This window comes from Excalfactoria chinensis, chromosome Z (genome assembly GCF_039878825.1).
Source record: "Excalfactoria chinensis isolate bCotChi1 chromosome Z, bCotChi1.hap2, whole genome shotgun sequence".
NCBI lineage: Eukaryota > Metazoa > Chordata > Aves > Galliformes > Phasianidae > Excalfactoria > Excalfactoria chinensis.
In genome coordinates, this window is record NC_092857.1 from 11258189 (window position 1) to 11273007 (window position 14819).

The 14819-nt window shown below is 36.3% G+C and overlaps 1 protein-coding gene across 1 annotated transcript in view; it reads left to right on the top strand.

The window, feature by feature from the left end:
- The window catches only part of WDR70 (WD repeat domain 70), a 132053-nt gene that overhangs the window by 74351 nt on the left and 42883 nt on the right, over positions 1-14819 (top strand). The window lies entirely within an intron of this gene.

The window sequence follows — 14819 nt, forward strand, 5'->3', positions numbered from 1 at the left end:
TATACATGTATATGCTTTATGTATAAAATATCTATTATCTTATTTGAGATTTTTGATACATCAGGCAGTAATCCATAAATCTTCATACTGATATCAGTTATTCATTCAGATGATAGGCAGAGGAGACTATTATCCAAGTGCGTGAGGGCAAGGATAGCACTGTGCATTAAATACCCATTGTTATATATTGTCCAGAGTGTGAATTCAGTACATAGGGAAACTTGATCAGTTTATGGAACAGAAATGAGATCATAAGGACTTAAAATTGGAACTATTTCCAATTCTGTAGCTGTGAAAAAATATGAAGTATACTCCATTCATAATTTCTTCTTTTCATAGGTGTATGTGTTCTTTGTATACATAATTCTTACTGCTGGTTCAGAACAGTTTGGAAGTTGAGAACAACCACTGCTCTTTGTTGCTTTGTGCCATTACAAAGCGGTCTACTCCCAAGAGTTTTATTTTGGAATATGGAGCACAAATTCACCGATGTGAACTTTACTACTTTTTAAATTATTCAGTAAATACCACCCATACGACCAGCTTACCCAAGGAACTCATGCCCAGTCCCATTGATTTCAGGGGGAAAATGCATACTTATGGCGTGCATAAGAGGAGGAAATGAAATTATGTTGAAGTTATTTGGAAGGCAAAGAAAGAATATAGCGGAGTTCTGGAACAGGCATAAGGAAAAAAAAGAAACAAACAAACAAAAAACCCCAGAATCAAACTGGCATCATGTATCTTTGAAAACTGTACAGTTGCAAAATAATGGTTTTAGGGAAATAATATAGAAATAATACAAGTTACATTAATATGATCAAATTCACCTTTCAAAACATGTTAAAAAAAACCAACAAATTTAGGGAACCTTTCAAAAAGTTTGAATGAAATTTGGTTGTTGGTGGAAGGGAAATGTATAGAACTAAGGAAAAGAAAGTCTGTTGATCATATTCAAAGTACAGTCTGTATTTTTGAATTGTCATCTATTTTTATTTCTGTTTTTATTTCCACTATAAACCCAGTAAAACTTCCTAATGGCATGAAGCTTGAGAATTCATCCTAAGTGTAAACTTGTTCTAGCAGAATAATAAATTTTTCAGAGACTGGCTTTCATCACCTGTGTATGTTGTTTATTTTAACATATACAGTATTGAAATATTAAGCTTTCTGGTGTAGTTTTAACAATAGTGGTCTTGGTAGTCTGCTTTTTCATGTGCTTTTCCTTTTGAACTCTAGTGTGTCTATAATGTGACATATTGCAATGCTGATTGAGTGCAGTTTAAGGTGATTATGAATAATTTAAAGACATATCCTGTGCATCTTGCACAGTTTCCAACGGGTGACCTCTGTGTACCAGTACAAGACTGAGGCAATTTCCTAGTGGAAATGAAGTTGATAATGTTCTTTAATTTGAGTTTTTAAAGCTTAAAAGATTTTTTTCTTCACTTTTCTTGGACTCATTAAGAAATATTTTAGACTTCCATGCAAAGGAGCTGTGTAAATTTTTTTTTGTTTATTTTTAAGCAGAATTCTTATCTAAAGCAGTTGGTACGCACTGGAAGTCTGTGTGTATAGTTAACATTGGACATTATGGAACATATCTTATTGAGAAAATGATTTAAATAGACAGGTCTTAATTTTACCATACTGGAAGGGAGACAAAGGGGAAATAAGAGGTGAAAAAAAAGAAAGAGGATTACATGTTCAAAATAGAATTTACAAAGAACTCAGACCCCTGCAGAGGAAATAGAGGGAGCTCTTACTAGCCTGATGGGATGCAGAGATGCTGCACACATGAAAATGTTCAGTTATGAGAAAGTGGTCCACTGTAGAAGATGCAGGAAAAGAGATAAAGCTGTGAATTATTAAGAATTGGGATTATGCTGCTTGAGAAAATACATAGAATATATACCAACTATATTTTTTTAAAGATTGTTTTTAATGTTTTAGGCTGTCAATTATCATTTGATTTTGTTGAAACAAGCGTATAACTCTGTAAGGTTTTGCAGTGCTACAGTACCAACCCTGTTTCAAGTCACAATTTAAACTCTATTTGTGTTTAACCTCAGAAGACTCAATGAAGTCTCCATCATAAATCACTAGTGTTTCAAAGCAGAGAATAGTTGCTATAATTTCTTATCCTTGTTCAATTAGGAATGATCTTGCATAATTATTTTAGCCTACAGATCTGGCACATTCTCAGCAGGAAGGACAGATTTCAGGGGCATGTTTCAAGTTGTATTTAGCTTTTTTCACTGTACTGTCACACCAGAGCTGATGCAATAAAGACCTGTTTTGACACTTTGAATTTGTTTTCACATTTAAGCAGAAATACAAAGGGCATTTCAGTACTGCTGTTGAAAGCCCATACCACTGTTCCTGCATATGGTGGTAACAGCTGAAACTAAATCCAGAAGGTGTTACAACCAGATGTTGTAACTCACCATAGGTACAGACTGTACTATCTGTTATGTTGGTGTCTGTGAAGGTTTCTAGGCTGACTTAATTCTGTCCTGTTAGTTGACTTACTTCAGCTATATTCTTTAAGATGCTGAAAGAACTCCTACAGCAGAGGGGCAAATTCAAACGGAAGGAAGTTTATCTTTACCACAGTGAAAACGTAAGGCATATGCTTTCCCACCAGAGAAGGATGATGAAGACAACAGTACTGAGAGCAAAAATGTCTGTCTCTGATAGGAAAGCGTATCTGATCTTTCTTAGAGCAGAAGGGGCACTCAGTTCCCTGGCCTAAGTGGTGACAGGCAGACTACTTCAGTGCTGGTAGCAAGCCACTCCTGTGGTTTACAGAGCTGGTGCCTGTATACAAGCTGACAGAAACTCATGACAAAACTCCCAGAATTTTTTTCTTGCCACTTTACTCATAGTTTCTGGCTTCTGGCCATAGGTTTATCTGCTCCAGACCTGACTTGATAACTTTACAGGAATCCTGCTGATATGTGATAGCATCTTAATCAGCTGAAACATTGGCAGTAGAAGTGTTTGTGTGATGCAAGCTGACTTAAGAGTATTGAGCAGGGCTTGGATTGTAGTTACTGTTTGTAACTTAAAATAAAATTCTGTAACAGTGTCTTTCCCATTACCAATGTGACATCATTTTTATTTACTTCTCAATCTAGAATTCTGTCCGGAATAATGGGGTTAAATAATAATTTCAATTTCAACAAGAGAATTTTTGTTTGTTCTCAGTCATGGTTTCAGTCTTTGTTTTATTTTTTTCTGAGGCACTTAGAGCCCTATAGATGTTTGCCAATTGTTGCATTTTGTCCTGGTGTTCAGAGCAGGACTTCAGTGTAGGATCAGGTTTCTTTCATAGTTCTGACTAATAATGCACACCACAAGCATTTCATTCACTTTTCTGCTTCCACCATTTCTCTGTTGCAATTCCAAATCTCCCAGCTGTATGCAGTGAGAGTAGAAAAGCTTCTTGAACAGTACTTTTTTAGTGTCTGTGTCTTCATTACACTGACACTGGTAACTTGCTAATGCCGAATTTAGCCAAATGTATTCCAGCTCTGCCTTGCCTTTCTCCAAACTTCCTCAGTGTGATCATGATCCATTATAATCACCTGCCTCTGAGGGTTTTTTCATTTTATCATAAATCTGTATTATTTTCTCATGTATGTTATTTAGCCAGTGCATGGTTTTTCTTTAAGGTTCACGTACGTGTGCATTTACAGTGCACATTAGCAGAACTATCTGTCAGCTTGCTTGAAATATTATGAACACTGTCAGCTTGGCTTAAAATAACAGCTTCAAAGGACATAAAAAATAACTTCCTTCAAGCTTCCAATGAGTAGTGGAAACAATAGTGTGAAACAGTCGATCATATCCTAACACATTAGAACACTCTTAATTTAAATGTTCTGAGACATTGAGAAGTGTCTGGCAAGTAGTGAGGACTGGAGAGCATTAGTGGTAAAAATAAGGTAGAACCTGAAAATAGTTGATTTACAGGGCTGTGCAGTAAAACCACTTGATTTACCTGCAGCTCAGATTCTTTATCTTGCTTGTACTTTCCTATTCAGAGCTTTCTGCAAGACCAGTAGAAATACATATTGCTGAAAAAGCTGATCCATGGAGCGAGTCTGTGAGGCTTTGGTATCAAGAACAAAGAGTGTCTTGTAATCAATAAACTTTAATGCCCCACTCTTATGTAGAAATATGGAACATTTCATTCGTACAGGCACTTAAAGACTGAAGTAATTTTTTAAAGACTGTTAGTATATCTGATGGACAGGTTAAAAATGTATTATGATTTAAAATGAATTGAAATTTCATTAAAGTCATCAACAAAAAAGCCGTCCTCGTTTTCTTTGCTGAATATGAAAGCTTTGAGATGCTTTCCACTGACCCAAATAGGATTAACTGGGAAGTGGAAGACTGAACTTTTTTAGTCCTTGTCTTTCAAATCTCCTATGTTGTCATTTCTCCCTCCTGCTTATCCTGGTTATGTTCTGCTCCGGATTGCATAAATATCATCTCGGAACATGAAATCTTGAATTCTCTTTCTTGGTTTCACGTTTCATGTATCTTACGGCAATACTGTAGTCATGATTCAAAAATATTGGTAAAGATGTCAGGGAGGCAGAGTCTATCAGTAATGGTGAAGTCTTCAGTAACCCGAAGTACAGCTTGTACGCACAAAATCTCTGTTTTTGTTGTTCTTGCTTGTGTGTGGCTGTATTAAATGTGATCTTTTTAGAAACACTGAGCAATTCGCATTAGCTTTTAGGTGCTTAGTGGCTGTACTCTTAAGTATTCAGGAGACGACTCAGAGATCAGTCATAGTTTGTCTCTTTATGTAGAGCAAGTCTGAACAGGGAGGTTGCAGTGTTCTATAATTTTCAACATAATACATATTATAAATTGTTTCAGAGCTTAGGGACAGAATAGTGCAGCTAGTGTTTCATTCCTTTCTTTTTTCTTTTCTTTTTGTAACTTGTTTTTCTCCATTCTACTTCTCAAGCTATTTCCTGCTTAAAGCAAGGATCTGCAACTGCTGAACTATTGCTTTGCCAGTGTTATCTTTTTCCTGGTTTTAAAACCTTGGTTTGATTTGGAATTTCTAAAATAATTTATTCATTTTTGTTCACTTTTAAGCTAGTTACCCAGTGCTCCAAGTGATTTTACAGAACTTAAAATGCTCAGTAATAAATGGAATCCAACACTGTACTAATAGGCTGCCCAAATAATTATCCCTAAAAGCAGTGTGATCAAGTGCTAATCTTAATAACCAGCTTTCCACACATGTTAGAACCATCTGATCAACAGAAAAATTAAAGCGAGGAAAAGTGGAGCATTGCAGTGCATTCTGAAGTTAAGCAGATGTAAGCTCTGCACCTTTTTTAATTACTAATAGTCATGTTAAAAGCATTTTCGAAATAATTGCATGATTTATAAATGGAAGATAAATACATTTCTATTTTTAGCAATTGCTTGCTTTGAAATGGTTTTACTAAGGCTTAGTTTTGTAGCAGGCAGAATAACTGCAGAGAACTTTTAAGTCAGGGTTTTCAAATAATGGAGCCATTTTGAAGAAATGCCGAACAACTAAATATGCAGATTTAGGTAGCAGAGCATGTAAGATAGTTTTTTGGATACATATGGTGACTGTTTTGTTTTGGAATGGGAATCCAAGCCCAGATGTTATTTGGATTTTTTTTTTCTTTAGCTTTATTTTGCTTTTCTTGATGAATTTTAGAGCTGATACTTCCAGACAGAGTAATGAAATCTAGTAGTAAGATCTGAGACTTGCTGTAAATATTTTCTCCGTTAATTGGAAAATCCTTTGAGGGGATTTATGCCCGTGCTTTGCATCTTTGCACAGTTGCAGAGTGCTTTTCTCTTACGGTGACAGAGACATAGCTCTCAGTACTAAACTCTTGAAATGCATGTCTGGTATACATCTACTAAAAAGCTTTATTACTGTGCTTATACTTATTCAGTTACAGTTTCTCTTAGCCAGAGATTGTAATGCGTCTTTGGCATCTGATGGTTTACAGCATTCCAGGATTATGCTCTTTTCACACCAGCTAGAATTTATTCATCAGTTTGGCCACGGACTATTCACTTTTCTATTTCAATGTTTTGTTTTGGTTTTGCTGACCTATAATTTTTACGTTTATAGCAGGACTTCCACAGCGTTAGAAATATCCCAGTGAAATGGAATATTTAATAAAAACAACTTAAAGAGGCAGTTCTTAGATTTGCTGAAAATAAGTATAGCAGCGAAACATCAGGCAAATCTTCCAGTTTCCCTCAGCTGTGTAATGGGTTTCATTCTTTGAAGAGGGCAGTCTGGCTACATCTGGAAATTTCTTGTGTAAATATGAGATGAAAGATATCCAAATATACTATATTTCCCTTTCAAACTCACCTTAAGTTTTCCATATCCATAATATCCCACCCTTTCATTCCATATGTATATGTGCCAGACCTCTGCTCCAGAAACTGGAAATCACGCACAAGCTTGCCAGCGGCAAATATTAACAGATTCATATATTATTCCTTTTTGTATACACCTGGTTTAGTCAGTACATCGCTATCTGTACCATGAAACTAGTTGCAGTAAAGAATCTGACAGTCATATGCTAAGATAAAATGTGTCCTGCTGTATTTCTAAGTGCATTTCTTTCTTATGCAGTAAACAGTTTATAGTCAAGAACTATCTAAATGTTTGCACAGTTGAAGAAAGACAATTCTAAATCTCAAAGTCTGACACATCCTAATGAAAATAACGTGAAGGATTTTACTTCAGATTCACATGTGGTTAGAGAAGAAAAGAGTTCTATCTATCTTTCCTTGGTTTACTGTTTAGAGGAATTACAGTATGGATTACATTAATAATAAAATAAAAGATGGTTTTTAGAACAAAAGAGTAGGCATTATGTCTACATATTGTAGTGCTACTAATATTAACCAAACAGTAATAATCTCCAAACATAAATAGACGATTCTGCATCAACTTCTGTTATTTTATAGGATATTTTCTTCTGTGCATGTTTTTTCTGTAGTTTTCTGATAAAAGGATGCTTTATACATGTAAAGGCAAAAAATAAAAGTACAGATGCTGTGTGTTATTCTAATGAGATGTGAGCTCTGGAGTTGCCAGGTTTAGCAGATAAGTGTCTCTTAGGTAGTGTGGGACATGCACTTCTCAAGCACACTGAACGCATAATTGGTCTAGAACCTGATGGGGTTAGTTAATTAAGGACATTCTTTTGTGTGTGGTGTATTTACTAGGAAGCTGCTTTGGTGTCCAAATGCTTCTCATTGTGGTTTATAGTATGTCACTATTTCTTGAGGGTAGTGAGAAGCAGGTTTTTAATGTGAATTTCACAAAAGCAATAAAACGTACCACAGTATCACAGTATCACAGTACCGTGAGAGTTGGAAGGGACCTTAGAGATCACCGAGTCCAACTCCCAGGATTCGAGCCTTTCTGTGTAGCAGAGCAGCACTTGTACCACTTGCGCCACAGGGGGGATTCGAACCCTGGGCCTCTGGTGTTGCAAGCAGCACCTTATACCACTGCACCACTGGGGCACACCAGGGTACGTTTCCATGCAACTTGTGGTGAAATCAATTTATTTAAGAATAAAAAAGTAGGATGTGACTCCTAATCTGTGGAAGGGATCAGAATCTGTGGTCTGGAGGTTACATGTTCTCTGTCTGCATATGCTTACTTTATCTTTTGGATTAACTGACAGGCTCTTCACCCAACTCCTTCTAATTTCAAACTCAAATGTTTCTTTCAGACTTCATCTCATCAGCTTAGAACAAAGTTTTTGCTGTATTAAAGCAAATGTAATTTAACAGTTGTGGGATTGCTACGTATGTCTGTGTAGCTGATCACTAACAAAGTAAAATAGTGGCCTAAATTCATAGCTTAATGTTCTCTGGTGTTTGTGTGTAACCATTTTCGTAACTTTAGTTTAAAAAAACTTAACTTATCCAAAAGAAACAGATAGAAGTCGTTTTTTGTGTTTTTTTTCTTTCTTGAGTTACCTAGAACATGGACGTGATTTATTTTGAAGTATGCTCAGGTACATCTCATTAAGAAGTTATAGTTTTAATACAAAACATTCTGCACTAATATGTTAGGAACTGAGAAACTTGAAAAGACAAATTGTAATTAAGCATAGCTTTTTTCTGTTTGAATACAGTTGATTTCCTTCCCACTTGCTGGTGGGGTGCATTTATGTTGATCTCACACCGATGTTTTAGTTGTTGCTGAGCAATGATAGCATTAATTGTCAAGACTGCTTCAGAATCTCACACTGCCAGAAAGAAACTCAGAGTCTCTTAGAAGCTTTGAGGGGACAGAATCAGGACAGCTGTCCCAAAATTGCAAGTGGACATCTCATACCACACGGCATCATGCTCAGCAGTCACGCTGAGTGAGCTGGACAAGAGTGCTGCTGCTGCTTCAGGACTGGCTGGGAGTCAGTCAGATGGTGATAAGCATCACTTTTTTACTTTTCTTCTTATTATCCTTATTAAACTGTAATTATCTCAACCAGCCCGTTCTCACACTTCACAGTCTACTGTGAAAGAGCTAACAAATGGCTGTATGATGCTGAGCTGCCTACTCTGTTGAACCATTGCGTAATACCAATAATACCAGTGTAATACCATTTATCACTTGAAATAGACAAAGTCTGAATTTAGAACAAATTATTCCCACATGAACATTGTTTTGTGTCTGTGTCTCTAAAAAGATGCACTACTGCTAGGTTACACTTTTAAACATGCTTAAAGAACAGGCCATAATAAACTACAGCCTGCCCTCAGTTCATTAACACTTACTATAAGTCTAGTTAACTGCAATTGAAATTTTTATATGGCATTTGTAGAAAACCCATATGTTGTGTTCACGTAAATTACAGATGAGCACATGTGGGAGACCCCTGTACCATCTCTTAGCAACAAGTACAAAATTATACCAATGATATGGAAGGAAAAGTATTTTACTATGCTTTTTGCAAGACAGAGTTAAGCATACAAGTTACTTACAAATCTCACAGCTAAAATCTTAAAGCTTTCTTTGTAAATATATAAAATTTCTTACAGGGGGGAAAAAAAAATAAGACTTTTGTCATGATTTTCCAAATTCATAAAGTTTGTTTTCAACAGATGTTAATGCTAAACAGTTAGTAGAGAGGGTAGTGAAATAGGTGGAGTGTTATCCAGCTGTGTTTTTATGTGTGACTGTAGTGATGCTACACAGACTGAAATCAGATACATCCATGGAACAGCTGTCTTTCTTGAGTAAAGTTCTCAATTTCTCATGAGACAGAGAACTAGATTTGGAGTTGGATATGACTACCTGTATACATATATGTACGTATCGCACTTCATGTGTACATGCATACACACTGTGTCTTTGTGTGTCTACGTGTGCGTTCAAGTTTGGAACAGAAGTCCAACTTAATAAAGTTTATGAATTTGTATAATGGTTCTGATATCCATTAACTTGAACAGAGTAGTCAACAAATTATTCAGCATATTTAAGTTTAATTTGGGTTAAGTGATGTGTATGATTTTGAAAAAATGTATTTATATTCCACTTTTTCCACTGCAAGATTTGGCTTTGTGCTCAAAGCTGTTACCTGTATTCATTGCTAAAGCATAATCTATACTTCTTTTTTTTGTTGTTGTAATATGTTGAATTAAGGTTGGGATAGGATGGCCAAATTAGAAACTACTGTGCTAATTCAAAGATAAAAAGTGAAATATTCTGAAAAAATCCAATTCATAGAATAATCATTATCCATGTTTCGTTTGGACTCCAAGAGATCCAGACATGCCAGCCAAATGTTTAATCAGCAGATACACTTGTTAAGAGCCTAGAAATTGCACTGTATCCTAGCTCAGTAGCTTGTTCCCTTCTCCTCTCCTATAGTTGTCCTCAGGTCTGAGATCTAGTCTGGAGAGCATTTGATGGCCAAGAAGTCACTGAAATATGCTGCTGAGATCTTTAGAGTGGCTCAGCTTCAGCAGGGCTTGGAAAATCACAATTACTGCACATGCTTTCCTGCCCTCATACTGGGAGACCTGGTTTATACTCAGAACCACCTTCAAGAGCCTGAGTGATCTTTTAGAAACTCTGAGTAAGCAGGGACACCTGTTTTAGTCAGCAGAAAGCCTCTCTTTAACAGGCATTGCTTTGTCAATTGGCAGAATGTGTGTATCCCCTGTTGATCTCATATTCTGTACGTGGAAGCAGGGTGTTAAATAGGATAGGAGTTGAGAGGGATATATGAATGTTTTCTGTACTCAGACAGTCCAGTGTTGTTCCTTGGCTGTTGCATTGAGATTAGGAGTGTGAGGCAGAGCTCTGTGTGCTGCTGTCTGTGCATATAAAACAAATGTTCCTAAACAAAGAAAGATGACTTAGAAAACAAACCCTTTGTTGTCAAGTTCATATGTGGCTTACTCCAAGAAGCAATACAAAGGCAATATGCAAACAATTGCCACTTGCATCCTTTTTTATTGTTTATAAATAATAGTTAAGTTCATATTCATGTACATTATGGAAAGCAGAGAAGTTGAGGCTTTGTTGGTTTCAACTTTTTGTGAGAAAAGCACAGATGAGATACACTTGAGGATTAAGATATGTAATTATTTTTGTTGGCAAAATATATATTCAACTCACTGGAAAAACACAGCTGTTAAGTAAGACAAAAGGAACTGATGGCGCACCCTAAAAGTAAAGAAGCGGTATCAAGGCAGTGGATTTGAAAAGAGCAAAGAGGACAAAAAAGTCCAAGTCGTTATTGACTGGATTCATTATAGCATGTTTTCCAGTATGTGTCAGAAAGAAGCTGACACATTGATGCGTGTAACAACATTTTTCATGTGATAAATGATAAAAACAGGTTAAATCTTCCAGAGAAATGTGGAAAGATGTGGTAGCCACAAGCATATGGTAGCCGGGTGATATGGTACTCAGGAACAGCTTTGCTTTCTACATACTGAATTTGATATGCCAGATAAACATTTATAGGGTGATATCAAGATGAACTAAAAAGTTCAGCAGATACAGTATACTTTTTTTTCTGGAAGATAGTTTAATAACAGGAAAATATTTGTGATGGTGGTTTTAAATCATTTTTCTCAAAATATATACTCAAAATACCATACAGAGATAGAAGTTCAGAGACCAAATGAATAAAATAATGGTGAATAGCCAGTGAAAGTGGAAGAAAGAATCAAACAGCAGAGGAAACAGTTAAGAATGGAGTGAACATGTTGATGATGTACAGGAGAGTAAAAAATAATAGTAATAAAAAGATGAATAAGAGGAATATAGAACAGATAGTTTTTGAAAGGCTGATGAAAATGATGATGGGATAGCTTTGATGGCTTTGTCAGAGATAAATCTGTTGAGACTCAGGAAGGAATTTGAATAGGATTGATGAGAAATGAGGGTGAAGGAGAAAGTGATGTTGGATGAAAAGTTTAAAGTTTGTAAATGATCAGTGGAGAAAAGAAAAACAACAAAAACCTCTCAACTATTTGATGAAAAGTGGATTATACGAAGAAGATTTTTGAGATATGATTTTCACAAACAGCAGTTCACATATCTCACTGTGCTCTGAAGATCCCACTGCTAATGGAGAAGCCGCTGAACATGAGTGTGAATTATTGTGCTTGAAATGGAACTGGAAGGCTACGATGAAAAACACCCAGAAGGATTCATTCCTTGTGACAAATTTTAAGGATGTTAATGGTGAGAGAATGGTGACATATGTTTTTCCTCACAGTACGTAAAGAAACCTACATAATACAAAAAATAGAAAGGAAAGAGAAAGCCAGTTCTCTCTTCTGCTTACTAGTTGCAACTCTGACTACAAGTCTTCTATATGGAATAGATGTTAAAGATGTTAAAATATGAAATTGAACCTCAACTAAGCATGTGAGATAAAACAAAGAAATCCCCAAAACTTGCATCCCCCCTCAAATATCAGCCCTCCTCTTGTTGCAACAGATGAGAATGTAATTGATGGAGGACACCTAAATGCAATTGCCAGTTAGATGTTCTGCTTATTGCAAATAAAGTTAGGTTACCGTATTCATAATTGGTTAGTTAGGATTGAGAGAAGGAAGGAGTGTTTCAGATTTGCTAGTGATACATGAAAATGTCACTGAGTTCAAAGATCACAGAGAAGATCAAATCATATAAGAGTATAATTGCATAAATGCTAAAACCTCAGATTTCACAAGTTAATCTTGTTTTGCATCAATATGGCCATTACTGAAACAGCATCCATTTCTACACCACGGAAAGTGGTATTGAAGAGCTGTCAAATAAATTGAAAGCCCTGGGATCATGTTCACAGAGACTTAAGGAAAAGATCTGATTATAGCCTGTAACTACCTACTCGGGAAAAAAAGGAGGAATTCCTGAATTTAGCTGACATATGAATATCTGATAATTTGTAAGTGATACGGTAAATCGGGAAGGTACAGTGAAATTTCTTTTCTGAGTTAGAATTGAGAGTAAAGTGAATAAGCATTTGTGCATTGATCAGTAGGAATGGACAAATAGGGAAAGGGGATGCAGCACTTTGGAGAGTGTCCTGGCAATGTGTCTGTCATGTCAGTTGTGATCACAGCTCTGGCATTGCATCCCTGGTACAATCAGTTTCAACACAAGCACCAATAGCTTTATTCAGCTTTGACTAACAAGAAGGTTTCTGGTTTGTTGGTGCTTGTGGTGATGGCTTTTTCCCCCCAGCTCTATAGCTCACGCTTTTGTTGCTACAAAAAAAAAAAGCTGGCTAACGGTAATAGGAATGCTTTTATGCTTTTATTAAAAACTGTAAATTTTGCAGTGATTATTAGGGCAAGTTAATTTATATTGCAGAAGTATCTTAGTCTGTTTAAATCAGTTATTTAAACCTCAGCTATGCATGATTTGCTTTTGTGATAACTTTGCCAAGCTAGTCCTGCTCTCCTGACTCACATAAGTAAGGGTGAATCCTCATTTCTAGCTTTTTTGATGTTTCCAGCATTCATTGATGTGAAACAGAGGGAACAGCTTGTAAGCAAGGATGGGAGGCCTCTCAGGGAATGAGCTTCCTTGCTCAGAACACACCTTCCGTGTGCTGAAACAAATGCATATACTGCATCTTGCTAATGGCGCGATTAATTTGGGGCAGTGTTCTTTTTTACTGTAGACAGGATTGTTACAGAGCTGATCGTCTTTGCAGTAATAAATGAGTAAACTTTTTTGCATCTATAATAAAAGAATATTACTGTGATCCAAAAACATGCTGCAACTTTGTGGATCTCACTTTCTCCAGCACCTAACTTTATTTACTACCTCTGCTTTTAAAAATGTCTTGAAGATGGAAGAAAAATTTCTTGGCTGCTTCACCACTGTTTCATTAAGGAAAGAGAAAAGTGTGTGTGGGAAGCATGCAATCTTGGGAAAGTGTTGGCACACTATGAAATATTATATCCATGAAACAATGTGGGAAGTTTAAAAATTTTATTACTTAAGCATATTATTGTATTTCTCATGGACGAGGTCTGGATGAGGTGAACAAAATGACTCATTCTGTCTTCTGCTTTTCATGGAGCACTTCTCATGGAGTCTTATTAGGAATGAACAGTTTGTGTGACAGAGTTCTAACCATTTAATCATAGAATCACTCAGGTTGGAAAAGACTTTAAAGGTCATCAAGTCCAACCACAAGCTAACCAAACTACCTTAACTCTAACAACCCTCTGCTAAATCATGTCCCTGAGCACTACATCCGAATGGTTTTTAAACACATCCAGGGATGGCGACTCAACCACCTCCCTGGGGAGCCTATTCCAGTGCTTAACAACCCTTTATGTAAGGAAGTGTTTCCTGATATCCAACCTAAACTTACCCTGGATCAACTTGAGGCCATTTCCCCTTGTCCTGTCACCAGTGAGAAGAGACCAACCCCGCTCTGACTATAAGCACATTTCAGACATTGGAAGAGAGCAATAAGCATCTCTGTGTGTCTTTACTTTGTGATAAACACTTTTTGTGGCCATTGTCTTTGCTTCCCACATTGCCCACCAGTCTTCCCAGATTTTTGCTTAAAGGATATTCATTATTGATGCCCTGGTCACGTTGTCTGTCTTTCAGTCTTTCTTTCTGTCGTTCTCTCCTTTTTGTCTTTCTGTTGTCTTGTCTTTTGCACAGTCCCTTCTTAGTTCCCTTTTATTTTCTGATTTTCATTTGATCTTTGAGAACTATCAGGTTTAACTGTTATCCTCATTTTTTTTATAATCTTTCTTTTCAATACTTGCAGCTGCCTCCTTTCTCACATGTGCTTCATGTTTTCTGCCTGTCATTTCATGTTGCACACAAGTCCAGTCAGCTGTAATTACTTAACTAAGATATATGTGCTAATATAAAGCTAGAAGGTGCTTGCATTGCTGAAGAAAGCTTTCAGAAAGTTGCAGAAGACCAATTTATTGCTAAAGAATAGAGTGTGGAATATATACATATGTAGCTGAAATAGATAAACCGTCAAAAAAGAAATAAGAATTGATAAGTTTGTCACATTTTGTGGTGCACATCAGTAATACTCAGAAATAGTGGACATCTCTGCCACAAAAAGAAAGGAGAAACATGGATACGTTTTGCCCTTGTTGTCTTCACATCTTCACGTAGTGTTTCAGTGCTCTCTTTTTCCCTCCCCGAATCAAAGTTATGAAATGTGTACATTAGTTCTGTTGTTTTTTTTTTTTTTCATGTCTTTCCAACAAGAAACATTCTGATAACAATTTTTTTGCTTATGATTTGT